Source organism: Cyprinus carpio, chromosome A17 (genome assembly GCF_018340385.1).
Source record: "Cyprinus carpio isolate SPL01 chromosome A17, ASM1834038v1, whole genome shotgun sequence".
In the NCBI taxonomy this organism is placed as follows: Eukaryota; Metazoa; Chordata; class Actinopteri; order Cypriniformes; family Cyprinidae; genus Cyprinus; species Cyprinus carpio.
Window position 1 is genome coordinate 13,615,659 of NC_056588.1, and position 12,288 is coordinate 13,627,946.

General features: G+C 36.9%; 1 long non-coding RNA gene and 1 pseudogene across 1 annotated transcript; both read left to right on the top strand.

Annotated features, from left to right (window-relative positions):
* Positions 1-1,704: 1,704 nt before the first annotated feature.
* On the top strand, positions 1,705-3,061 carry LOC122148176. Its single transcript, XR_006162157.1, has 3 exons — positions 1,705-1,879; positions 2,636-2,690; positions 3,016-3,061. It is a non-coding gene; the product is annotated as an uncharacterized LOC122148176 (long non-coding RNA).
* A 153-nt stretch (positions 3,062-3,214) lies between these two features.
* LOC122148116 lies at positions 3,215-9,170 on the top strand (annotated as a pseudogene).
* The last annotated feature ends 3,118 nt before the right edge of the window (positions 9,171-12,288 follow it).

The window sequence follows — 12,288 nt, forward strand, 5'->3', positions numbered from 1 at the left end:
TGTCTTTTCAGGAACAGTATGAATTTCTGCTACAGAGTTGTGCAAAGATTTTGTGGACATCTACTCTGACTATGCTAATTTCAAATGAGTGCAGCTTACCAACACAAAGTTTATATTATATTTAATGACTGAAGAATGTAAACTGTGGCTTAGTGAGATCCATGCACTTCTGACATTTTTCTCCTATTCTTGTTATATGCAGTAAGGTAATATTTCAGAAAGACCAAAATCCCAGTGGCTTAACCCATGTCAAGTCTTTTTGCATTAAGCTTTTGTTACATTGGTGTAAGTATTCAGTATTTTTTTTATTTTAATATGACCATAATGTTTAATGTGTACCTTAACAAAATTTGTTTTCCTACAAAATTATTTTTTTTTTATTTTAAAAATTGTGTTCACCAAAAGTGTAAAGCATTCCATTCTCAGTATTCGTCCTTCTATTATCCTCCAGCTTGCTTCGCAAGAAAAAAACGCATGGTATTTGTGTGTACCAGTGTACTAAAAGGTAATTAAGAAAACTTTCAAATTTGAATTGTATGGCAATTCTTGGCCAGACTCTAATTTGCATCAGTCCTGATAAAGTCACTTCTGCCATATACTTGCTCTTTACCTCACCGTCACCTTCACAAACCTGACTGAGGATGTCCAAACACCTCTACCATGAACTTTTACCAGTCTTTAAAGATTCTGTGAATGATAATGCTGTTTATTAGAACTTTTCAAGCCAATAAAATACCCACGAGGCTAAAACTATAACTGAGATACATATATGGATTAAATTAAAGCATAAAACATTCAAAGGAAGTAATAAATCCACAATGATAATAGGTTAATTGACATTAATACATACCATAAACGGGTTTAGTTTTAGTGACATCTGTGAAACACAAAAGAATAGTTTTCTTTCGTTATTACCTACAAACACTAAATAAACTTGTGTGTTTTTGTCTGCTTGTTTGAAACAAGGCAGGTAGATAAAAAAATCTCAAAACTGTGCTGCAGACAGTGACAGGGTTGAGAAATGAGAAAATGAGGAAAGAAGAGTATGCCTTAATCCTGAATAACACCATTTATGCAATAAATGTTTCGATTACTTGTGCCCTGGGTGTGTGCTTGTAAATTATTTTACTATAAAAAGTAAATATAAGCAGTTTTTAGTAGCTGCATATTAGTTTTGCAGGTTGTAACACCACTTTGCATTTGATATTGTTAATGCACAACAGGTTTGTAGTGCACACTATGTAGTACATCAGCTGTACTGTAAATTACAACTGCTTACAGCAATTTGTCCCTCAATAAAGACGTTTTACCCATAAAGAAATAAATAATAGGCTACATGAAACATGTTTCAATGTTCACTCACACACAGCGCTTTCATCTCATACTAGTGTATTTGAGAGTACTAGTCTTTTTATATAATACATTTTAAAGTGTTGTTAATTTCTTTATTTGTAAAAAAAAAGATTATAATTAGCAAAATAATAAAACGGAGGGCACCTTTAAGACTGTAGATGTGAGAAATCCAGCTTTCTCAAGACACGCACCCAAAAAACTTCACTGGGCGTGGTCTGCGTCCTGCTGATGAGGGTTCACAGCGTTCTAGCATCGCTCTATGGCGTCCCACAACACTGAAACGTAGCGATCCAAAAGTCCACAGGCTATAGAAAAAGGGCCTTTGATAGTTGCAGGCAGTGCCGTGTGTTTTGAGTTGTTTATTAAAGCTCTGAATATGAAGATCGATGCACAAACTGAATAATCAGATCGGGTGTATTCCTCATCGCTAACCGTACTAAGGAACTGGAGGATGGCTGGACTTACTGGGAACAGTTCAACGTTTGGATTGGGTGACATCATCCAGCTGAATGTCGGAGGAAAAGAGGTATGCTGACGTCATGACTTCTTTACGTGAACTCGGAGTCAAAACGGTTTTATTTGAGATCAAAAGCTCCGTCACTGTGCGGCCGATTTTGATCTGATGTGACGCCATGAGCGTTATATGTAACGGTAACAGTGTGTTCGCTAATCGTGTTTTAAACTATAAAGCACATCATTTTGAGCTCAGACTTACTTACACATTATCATAACTGTTAATATGTTACATAAATGCGACCAAGACTATTCCGTTCCTTATTTCATGCCCAGCTTTCACGTTTTACAAGATGTCATAATTAAACCTCTAAAATCCGATCATAATTAAATAAAAATATATAAACAAAAGAAGAAATACCCTAGATCAGGGGTGCCCAACCCTGCTCCTGGCGATCGACTGTCCTGCAAAGTTCAGCTCCAACCCTAATCAAACACACCTAGAAGCAACTAATTAAGGTCTTCAGGTCTCCTTTAAATTAAAGGCAGGGTGTTTAATTAGGGTTGAAGCTAAACAATGCAGGACAGTTCGATCGCCAGGAGCAGGGTTGGGCACCCATGCCCTAGATGTTCAAGCAATTTCTTCAAAAAATAGCATAGTTATTTGTTACTATTATAACTTATTTAACTTTTATACTATAAATAAATGACAATGACATTGAACGCTTCTTACTGTAACAATAACTGTTAAATTGATGTTAGATAAGCTCACCCAGTGAAAGAAAAATGAGAAGTGATTGTATCTAAAATCTTATCTCCATATTTTCAGATTTAGCACATCCAAGGCAGACTCTGACATGGATTCCTGACTCTTTCTTCTCAAGGTAAAGATGAGATGTCTGAAGAAGCAGCACACCACAGCCTTGTTTTCTGATCAAGATTTTTATTTATTTTTTTGGACTGGGAGGAAGTTTTGAGTTCTGAAAGTTGCAATATGTTACATCAGTCTTAAAAGTTTAAGGGAAATTTTGATTTATCATTTGTTTGTACACTTCAAAAGTTCTTCCGGAATGATAACCCTTGAATGATCAATGAATGATCCTCTTTGTATGCATATTTGTTAAACCTCTATCCATTCTTCTTGAATAATAAAACTAATGCAGTTGTTGTGTTATGGACATTGTTTGTGTAAATATGTTTTGTGCCCAGTTTACTTAGTGGAAGGATATCAACACTACGGGATGAAACTGGAGCCGTAGAGTAGAAGTCCTAAAAAAACAGCTGTACCATTTATTGTGGATTGTTTATTAAAAAAAATTAATAATAATAATTTAAAAGTTTTCAGATGCATTACATTTACAAATCTTATCCAGCTCTGAATTAGATCTTTTCTTTTCTATAAGATTTCATTGACAGAGACCCACCAGCATTTGCACCCATTTTAAACTTTCTTCGAACTAAAGAATTAGACTTGAGGTGAGATATAACATTTGCCTAATTGTTATCCATTACATATCCCCAAAATAAAGAGTTTGATTTGTGTAATATTCCTGCTTTCTCTGATAGGGGGGTTAACATTAGTATCCTGCGACATGAGGCTGAGTTCTATGGTATTACACCCTTAGGTAAGGTATAACTTTATATTAAAAAAACTGTTTGACAGTAAAACCAAATGTGAGTGAATTAGATGCAGCACACTAATTTATGCACGTATAATTCTTTCCTTCCGTTTCGTGTTTGGGGTTCTGATATGGTTAGTCCGACGCTTGCTGCTTTGTGAAGAACTGGAGCGATCGTCATGTGGAAGTGTGTTGTTTCATGGCTACCTCCCTCCACCAGGTAGGGTGAGAGTAGATCTGTAGAAGAAAGAGAAAAAAAGAATCATCGTTTCATCCTCTGTAACAAATGTAACACATCAGGATGAGGCTGGGTTTTTTGTCTTTCAGCTCTCCCAGCGCGGAGCAGTGTAGGTGGTGGGCAAGCTGCGGCTGTTGCAGGTCCAGAGGAGCGCTCAGGCCCCAGCGGCGCAGAGGGGGGGTTACCCACGTTCCTGCCCTCAGTCTTCTCTCCCTGGACCCTCTGAGGCAGATGGACCTCAAAGACTAGGTGAGTAAAAGGTGTGTGTAATATACGTTATAAGAATCTCCACTGAGCATGAATATGTTCTCAGATATTCTGTTGTTAACACTGTTTATAAACCTTATGTAATATTTTTATAATTTTATTGTGGTTTTTGAAATGTAGGAGAACTCTAATAACAGGCAACAGCCAGTATAAATAAATAAATAAATAAAACATACTAATGAGCTTCTTGTTGTATCATATTATTATTATTATTATTATTATTAATAATATTTACTTCCATACTATGGAAGTCAATGGCTAGCATCAACATTTAAGTCCACGTGTTTCAACATACTAAGGCATTGTTTTGGAATTTTTTATATTACAATATGATCACCAGTGGACCCTAGAAAAGGTGCTGATTGTCGCTGGCCATCATAACTGGATTGTAGCTGCTTATGCACATTTTGTCATTTGCTACAGGTAAAGCTACAGCTCACATGACTTTGAAATATAAAATAATAAGGGTTATACTCACCACTGGTTGACTGTGATTGTTCTTTAGGATAAAGGAATCATCTGGCTGGCAGCAGGTGTTTTCCAGCCCTTACCTGGACTGGGCCATAGAGCAGGTGGCCCTCAATGCAAAAGTCGTGGGTGGCCCACATGGAGATAAAGACAAGATGGTGGCAGCATCATCAGAGAGCAGCATTATATTGTGGAGTATCCAGGACGGAGGGGAGCGGAAGTGAAATAGGTTGGAGGACAGAACAAAAATGAAATTTGCAGTCACTCATGTGTGTCTGTTTTGTGAGAGAATGTTTCTCTGTCTTTTTGAAGGTGTGTTCAGTCTTGGAGTACCTGTGGACTCTCTGTTCTTCTTATTGGGAGTCAGCTGGTCGCCACCAGTCACACGGGGAAGGTGGGAGTGTGGAATGCCGTCACCCAGCACTGGCAGGTAAAGCTGTTTAAATTTAATACTACGTACAAACATATTATCAGGGTTCATATTTGATTACTTCATTTGCAGTATATCACTTGTACAGGTGCAGGATGTGGTGCCCATCACAAGCTGCGACACTGCTGGCTCCTTCCTCTTGCTCGGCTGTAACAATGGCTCAGTTTACTATATTGGTAAAGCTGCTTATCTTCTTCTAGATTGCATTGAATTTATTTTTAGATGACGTGAGTCGTTAATGAGATGTGAAACCGGCAATGACAGAATGAGTGTCGAAAAATGAACTGCAATTACAATTTAATAAAGGCATCAATGTAATTATTGCACATAGTAAATAGGTTAATCATCCCTCATAGGCAAATCATCATCATCCACATGTTTTTGTGAGATTTAGATATAATTTTTAATAAGTATGAACACTACCATTTAAAAGTTTGGGGTGAGTAAAATGTTTGTTAAAGAATTTAATACATTTACTTAGCAAGGGTGCATTACATTGAGAGAAAAGTGACAGTAAAGACATTTTATGTTAAACTTATTTCTATTTCGGATGAAAGCTGATTTTTTAAACTTACTATTATCAAAGAATCCTGAAAACAATATATCATGGTTTTCCATAAGAATATTAAGCAGCACAACTGTTTTCAACATTGATGATAATAATAATAATAATAATAATAATAACGTTTAAGCCTGGAATAATGGATGCTGAAAATTTTGGTTTTGATATACTGATTTCTTAAGAATCACGTGACACTGAAGACTGAAGTAATGGCTGCTGAAAATTCAGCTTTGCTATCACAGAAATACATTAGGTTTTAAAATATATTAAAATAAAAATTTCATTTCAAATTGTAATAATATTTAACAATAGTACTTAGAATATTCATGTTTTTACTCCATTCAAAAACATTAAATCCTTTGGACAGTAGTGTATATAAATTTTTGAGTTAACTGTATTTAAGTATGTACATTGCAAATGTATTAAACCCATTTTATGTTTGAAATGTCACCACTGTAACATTTGAAATACCTCTAATATGTACACGTTAAATGAGCAGATGATAAAGGAAAGACTTAACCATATTCTCTCCACTCTCAGATATGCAGAAGTTTCCACTGAGAATGAAGGACAATGACTTGTTGGTGACGGAGCTGTACCACGACCCATCGAATGATGCCATCACGGCCCTCAGTGTCTACCTGACTCCTAAAACCAGTACGTCCAATGATGGTTTATTAGTCTAAATCTATGAACAATGAAGTGGTCATTGATCTCACTGTGTTTGCAGGTGTGAGTGGGAACTGGATTGAGATCGCATATGGAACCAGCTCAGGGGCCGTGCGTGTCATCGTGCAGCATCCAGAGACCGTTGGATCTGGTCCACAGCTCTTCCAGACCTTCACTGTCCACCGCAGCCCTGTCACTAAGATTATGCTTTCTGAAAAGCACTTAGTTTTCAGGTATAAAAAACTACTCGGATATAGGACGATATAATGCAAAATGTTGGTGATTCGATTCTATAATGTCGGCCTGTTTTTGTTGAAGTGTGTGCTGACAATAACCATGTACGCACATGGACGGTAACGCGCTTCAGAGGCATGATCTCCACTCAGCCAGGATCTACTCCGCTGGCCTCCTTTAAGATCATCTCACTGGAGGAGACAGAGAGCCATAGCAGCTATTCCTCTGGCAAACGACATCGGTGAGAGACTTCCTTGTAGCTTTCCACTATATCGGTACAAACAGAACTGAAAAGCTGATGTTGTCCTCCATTATCCTGTGAACTGCTGTTGTAAGCAAACCAATAAAATATCACTTCATCTGCTGTTTCCATTCAGGTCCATTTGGAGAGAGAGATGACCAACAGGTGTTTATTCAAAAAGTCATTCCTGTTACCAACAAAAACTCTTTGTTCGCCTCTCCTCTACAGGAGAAAAAGGTACATTTTGAGATGCATTCAATTCTTAAACGAGATGCACACTGCATCATTTGCTAAAGAAATATCTCATTATTTAGTGCTGCCTTAACATTGTAAGTGTACTATTAAAAATGGTGAAACAAAAATTAAAATTCTCTCATTACTAACCAATCCTCATGTCATTTCAAACCTGTATGTCTGTCTTTGTTTTGTGGAACATAAAAGAAGATATTTTACATTTATTTGTTTTATACATTTATTAATCTTTTTCTACCGTTATTTCAGGATCTGTGAGGTGCAGGCTGTAGATGGCACCAGCATCACGTGTTTTACAGTGCGAGAGTGTGAGGGCTCGAGCCGCATGGGCTCCAGACCCCGCCATTACCTCTTCACTGGTCATGCAAACGGGAGCATTCAGATGTGGGACCTCACCACGGCCATGGACACGGTCAACAAGACTGACGACAAGGCCAAGCGGGAACCAGGTCTGATTATTACTGATGAAAAAATAAGAAAAATAATTGTCTATTTGGTAAAGTTGTGAAATGATGTTACCTGTCTACAGAGGTGGGAGGGTCCAACTGAGGAGGAGCTGCTGAAGCTGCTTGACCAATGTGATTTGAGCACATCCCGCTGTGCCACGCCCAACATCAGCCCCGCCCCCTCTGTGCTGCACAGCCGGCTGCGAGAGTCCTGCTCCAGGTACTGCAGTCCAAAGACTTGTTCACAAATCTAAATTTTAAAACAAAACTCTTCTTCATGCAATGTCTGAAATATTGTAGTGCAGTGATTTGGAGGCTAGTTGAACTTTTAATTGTTCATATTCTGATTCTGCTGTCATTCTGGTGTTCAAGCTCAAACAGTGGTAAAATTCAGCACATATGAATAGCTTTCGTATAAAAAAAGTTCACGTTGTATATTGATGTAAATGGACCTTAAAGGGATACTATACCCAAAAATATAAATTTACTTCATAGTGACCCATCTGTCAAAACAGCCATAAAACAGTATGGCTGACGCTATATTCCAAGTCTTCTTTATGTGAAGAGACCAAAGATTTTGGCTGTTTTTCACACATAAATCTTTGAAAAAAAAAATACAAATGATTATGGCAAACACAAAAGATAATCAATGAATAACCCATTTTTCAGTTTGTTCCTTAGAAAAAGCTTTCAGATGACTAAGATTACACTGACGCATGACGCATGAGCTACTTGTTTTTTTTTTGCCTTTTTGAAGACAGCCTTGGTCACTATAGAAAGTAATATGTAAAAAAAGGTTGCAAAAATATAAATTTATAAGTCATATTGTAAACAAGTAATGTCAAAGTAGTATTTGTTTGTTTCTTTGGGTAAACTATTCCTGTTAAATAATGAATTTTAAGATTACATTTGTAATCATTATGCAACGCAAAATAAAATTTTGTCATTTTTTTAGTCTCCAGCTGCAGGCTCAGGAGCCCATCCCTGAGACGGCCACTTATGGAGCCTTGCGGCCGTACCGAGAAAGCCCCTTGCTAGCCCATGCTCGACGCACAGAGAGCTTCCTCAGCTACAGAGACTTCCACTGCTTAAACCCGGCCAAGGCCCCTGCTGGAGAACCACGGACAGTGCGGATCCATGGAGGATGAGATGCGCCATTCAGTGGGAGAGAGAACAACACTGAGGACCCCAACCAAAAGGAACTCTACCATGGATCTTTGGGGGTCCAGATCACCTGAGACCCAGTCTTCAGCTGCACGCAAACCCCCAGACAGCCCTGGAGACCAGCGGCGAAGGGCCCATTTGATGGAGGAAGCGGCTGCAGACTCTAGACCGGACGGGGGCAGGAGGAGAGGGGCATTTGAAGCAAATTTTCTAAGCAGGAAAAAGGCCCCCCCAGTTCCACAACTGAGCCCCCCACCGTCAGGAGCTGATGGAGGGGGCAGCGACTCGTCCAGCACCGCCCTCACCCTCGCCACCTAAAGTGTCCACATCCCCACGCCATCGCAAGGCTCCTGACGCTGCATGTGAGTGATGGGTCACACAGATTTGTCCTATGCAGAGGTGGTACCAAATAAAATAATCAATAACAGGGAAAAGAAAGTAGTTGAATGGATGATTTCAAAAGTGAAGTGTTTCAGAATGTAGATGTGAAGGTTTGGCAGGATGCCAGCTGGCTGCTAAAAAAAGAAACCTCACTCACTGTGAACAGATTTAAAGAGAAAATACACAGCATAAATATGTCAGCTTCACATGTCTGTTAATCGCTTGAAAGAATGTATTAAGCTTTTGTCAGACAGATGATGCTTTCACAATATGGACCTAATCCTCTCTTCACTGATTTTTTCAAGCTTAAATATGAGATACATTTACTTTTCATTCCTTTAAGAAAATTAACAAAGAGTGACTAGATCAGTTATTCAGCCAGTTAGACTTTAGCTTTGTCACCTGCGCCTTTACTAAAACATTTGTATTGTTTTGTCCATTAAAGGGATAGTCCACCCTAAAATGAAAACGTGAAGTAAATTTGAATGAAGAATTTACTCACCCTCATGTCATTTAAAACCCACAGGACTTTCTTTTGTGGATCAGCAAAAGGAAAAGTTTAACAGAATGTTTCGCTGCTCTCTTCCATACAATAAAGTGGATTTAATACTTTATATTCAGAGCTATGAGTAATAGAATTAAATGTGTTACTATTGATAATCTTCTCTTGATAATCCTTCTTGACATTTGCTTTCATGTGTAGTAAAGATCAGTTTGGCTTCTTTTGTGTTCCATGAAAGAAAAAAAAAAAATCATACAGGGGTTGAACTTTCAGATTATGGGTGGATTATTGCTTAAATGGTTTGCTATTCTCTTATTAATTAATTTGCTTTTTTAAAAAGTAGATTAGCATGCTGATGCTACTGGCCACTAATGGTACCTTCAAAACACGGTGATGCACTTTATTGTCTGTCCTTATATTCATCCGTTACATTGAATGGACCGAAACAGATGAACTTCAATGATCAGGTCTGAAGTGCAGGTTCGACTCCACTGCTGTCGTGAAGCCTTTGAACAATCTCTTTCTTTCTTCAATCCTTTCAGACGGGTTTGCGCTCTCTGAAACTTTCAGCATGCATCCGCAGGGGGAGTTTTACTTGCTCTATCCATTTTGGGATTTATTCAGTGCTTTTGCTAAATTTGGATAGATACTGCTGTGAGAAATCAAAACAGATTTAGCTTTTTTTTTTGCTGCTTCTGATGTGAGCGTTAGTTCGATTATCACATTATGCAACTTATTTAAGTGAAGCGGATTCTGTTTTACAAAATAAGACCCTAATCAAGATGAAAAAAGAAATTAAATGAAAAGAATATATTTTACAGACAGTTGCCAGATTTGCCAGGTAATATACAATTAAAAAAAAAAAAAAACTATTTATTAATGGATTAGCTCTGTATTTCTCTGTTTGTCATCATAACATATAATTTTATCATTCACCATTTTCAATATAATGTAAAGAATTATTTATATTTGACATTAAAGCTAATTTTGCATTCAATGATAAGCATGGTCACTTTATTTCCAGCCATTCCACTTTGTGTACAGGATATATCCTGCCAGAGAAAATGAACAGTATATAGTGATATATTATTTTAATGGCAACTAAATGGAATCCTTTAACAGAATACTTTATATAAAAGGAATGAGATCTCATTAATGCTATGCAATCAGTGTTAGTGCTGACAGTAGGCTACATGGCCTGAAACTAAATAATGAAGCACAGAAACGAATAGCAGAATGTTCTTTGGACAACAGTACGAAGCTAGAAAAATAAATTAAACATAAATAAAATAAAACAAATAATTACCCCTGGGAAGATCGCATGTTTTTTTTTTCATTTCTCAAAATTGTTTCATAAATACTTCAAATTGACTTTTTAAAATGTCCTTTGTTGCTATGGACTGGTTTGCTCCCAGTTAGTAGTGATCTTGGTATCAAAATATGCATAGTAATTAATTAAATGCATAGTAATTAATCAGCTACCAGTGTCATTTATTTGCTCGCTGAGATTTTTCAGTGTTGGGTAATATTTAATTGGCAAGAGTATGATTCTTTATTCTTGCTTTCAGAAATACAGTCACAACCTGATTTGTGTTTGCAGTCTGGTTACTGTATGATTTTATCTCCAGATGAGACCTTATCATTTCAGTATGCAGAATAGTTGTGTTTTATCTAACAAGACTGGCTTACCTGCTGCACAGATCATGATTCGGCTACAAACAGAGCAGCGTCTCAGACTATTGGATTGATTTTTTTTTAATAACCATGAAAACAATCAACATTACAAACACAACTTTTACATTTCACAACTCTCTATAGCAACGATTGTCCATAAATAATAAGGATGAGACACCATAACCACACAAACCTCTGATTAATCTTAGAGTGAGCTCTGTTTTATGGAAAAAAAAATATGTATATAGAAATAAAAATAAATTATTGCAACAATAAATAATACTGACAATAAAGTTCACATAAAAATGTGTTTTTTAGGATAGTGCTGTTTCATTTTTTTTCAAACATTATCTCTATGTGAAAAATAGGCATGTATAATTAAAATATCCACACTTTACAGGTTTAAAACAACCTTTGATTAAAAAAAAAAAAACCTTCCACGTAACAATGATGACAATATTTGGAGTTGAACATTTAAGACACTTGATCCATTGGCATCATCACAAATGTTCACACTTATATGCTCAGTCTAACAGGCACAACACAACATTAGCTAACATTTCCATTAATACAGACAAGTCTAGGAGATGTCTAATGGATTGAATATCTTCCTCATTCATGTGTATGTAGAGACAGAAGACACAGACTTCCTCTCTATGTTGGCATGAATAATTTGGAGACTCAGTTCATTAATACTTTATGATTGTGGTAATATTTCATAGCTACACAGCTAGTCATAAGAATCCATTTTAAAGCTATAATAATACAGTGCTATTTTCCAGAACAGTTTGCTTCCTCTCTGCATTATGTTTTAAGCACATATTACAGCAAAAAGATAATCTTATGTCTGATAATAACATCTACAAGTATGAAATCAGACTAAAACATAAACCCCTATTAAAAAAGTCAATAGAAGTATATGCTGCTTATCCTGTACTGTAACAGCCTTCACACTCCTCTAAATCTCAACTGATTAGGTGTATATATATGCAGCTACATCATGCACTTTTTTGAGGTGCAGCACCAGTAGAATATCTGCTAATAAGTGGACCATTTATATCTCATGACTAATAACAAAACAAAAAAAATTCCAGCATTGTGAAATACAACTTCTCATTACATTCCACTGCAAGAATTTTTTCCACACGTCAGGTGTGTGTTATTTGTGTTCGCTTTACAATGTGAGTGTCGTAAACATGGTTTGCTCATTCTTCACTGAGCTGTAGCTTTTAATCGTCTCCCCAAACTCCTCATCCCCCACATACTGCAAAAAAAACAAAAAAACAAGTGTCCATCAGCTATGATAATTCCTTCACCAGGCAAACTGAATAGACT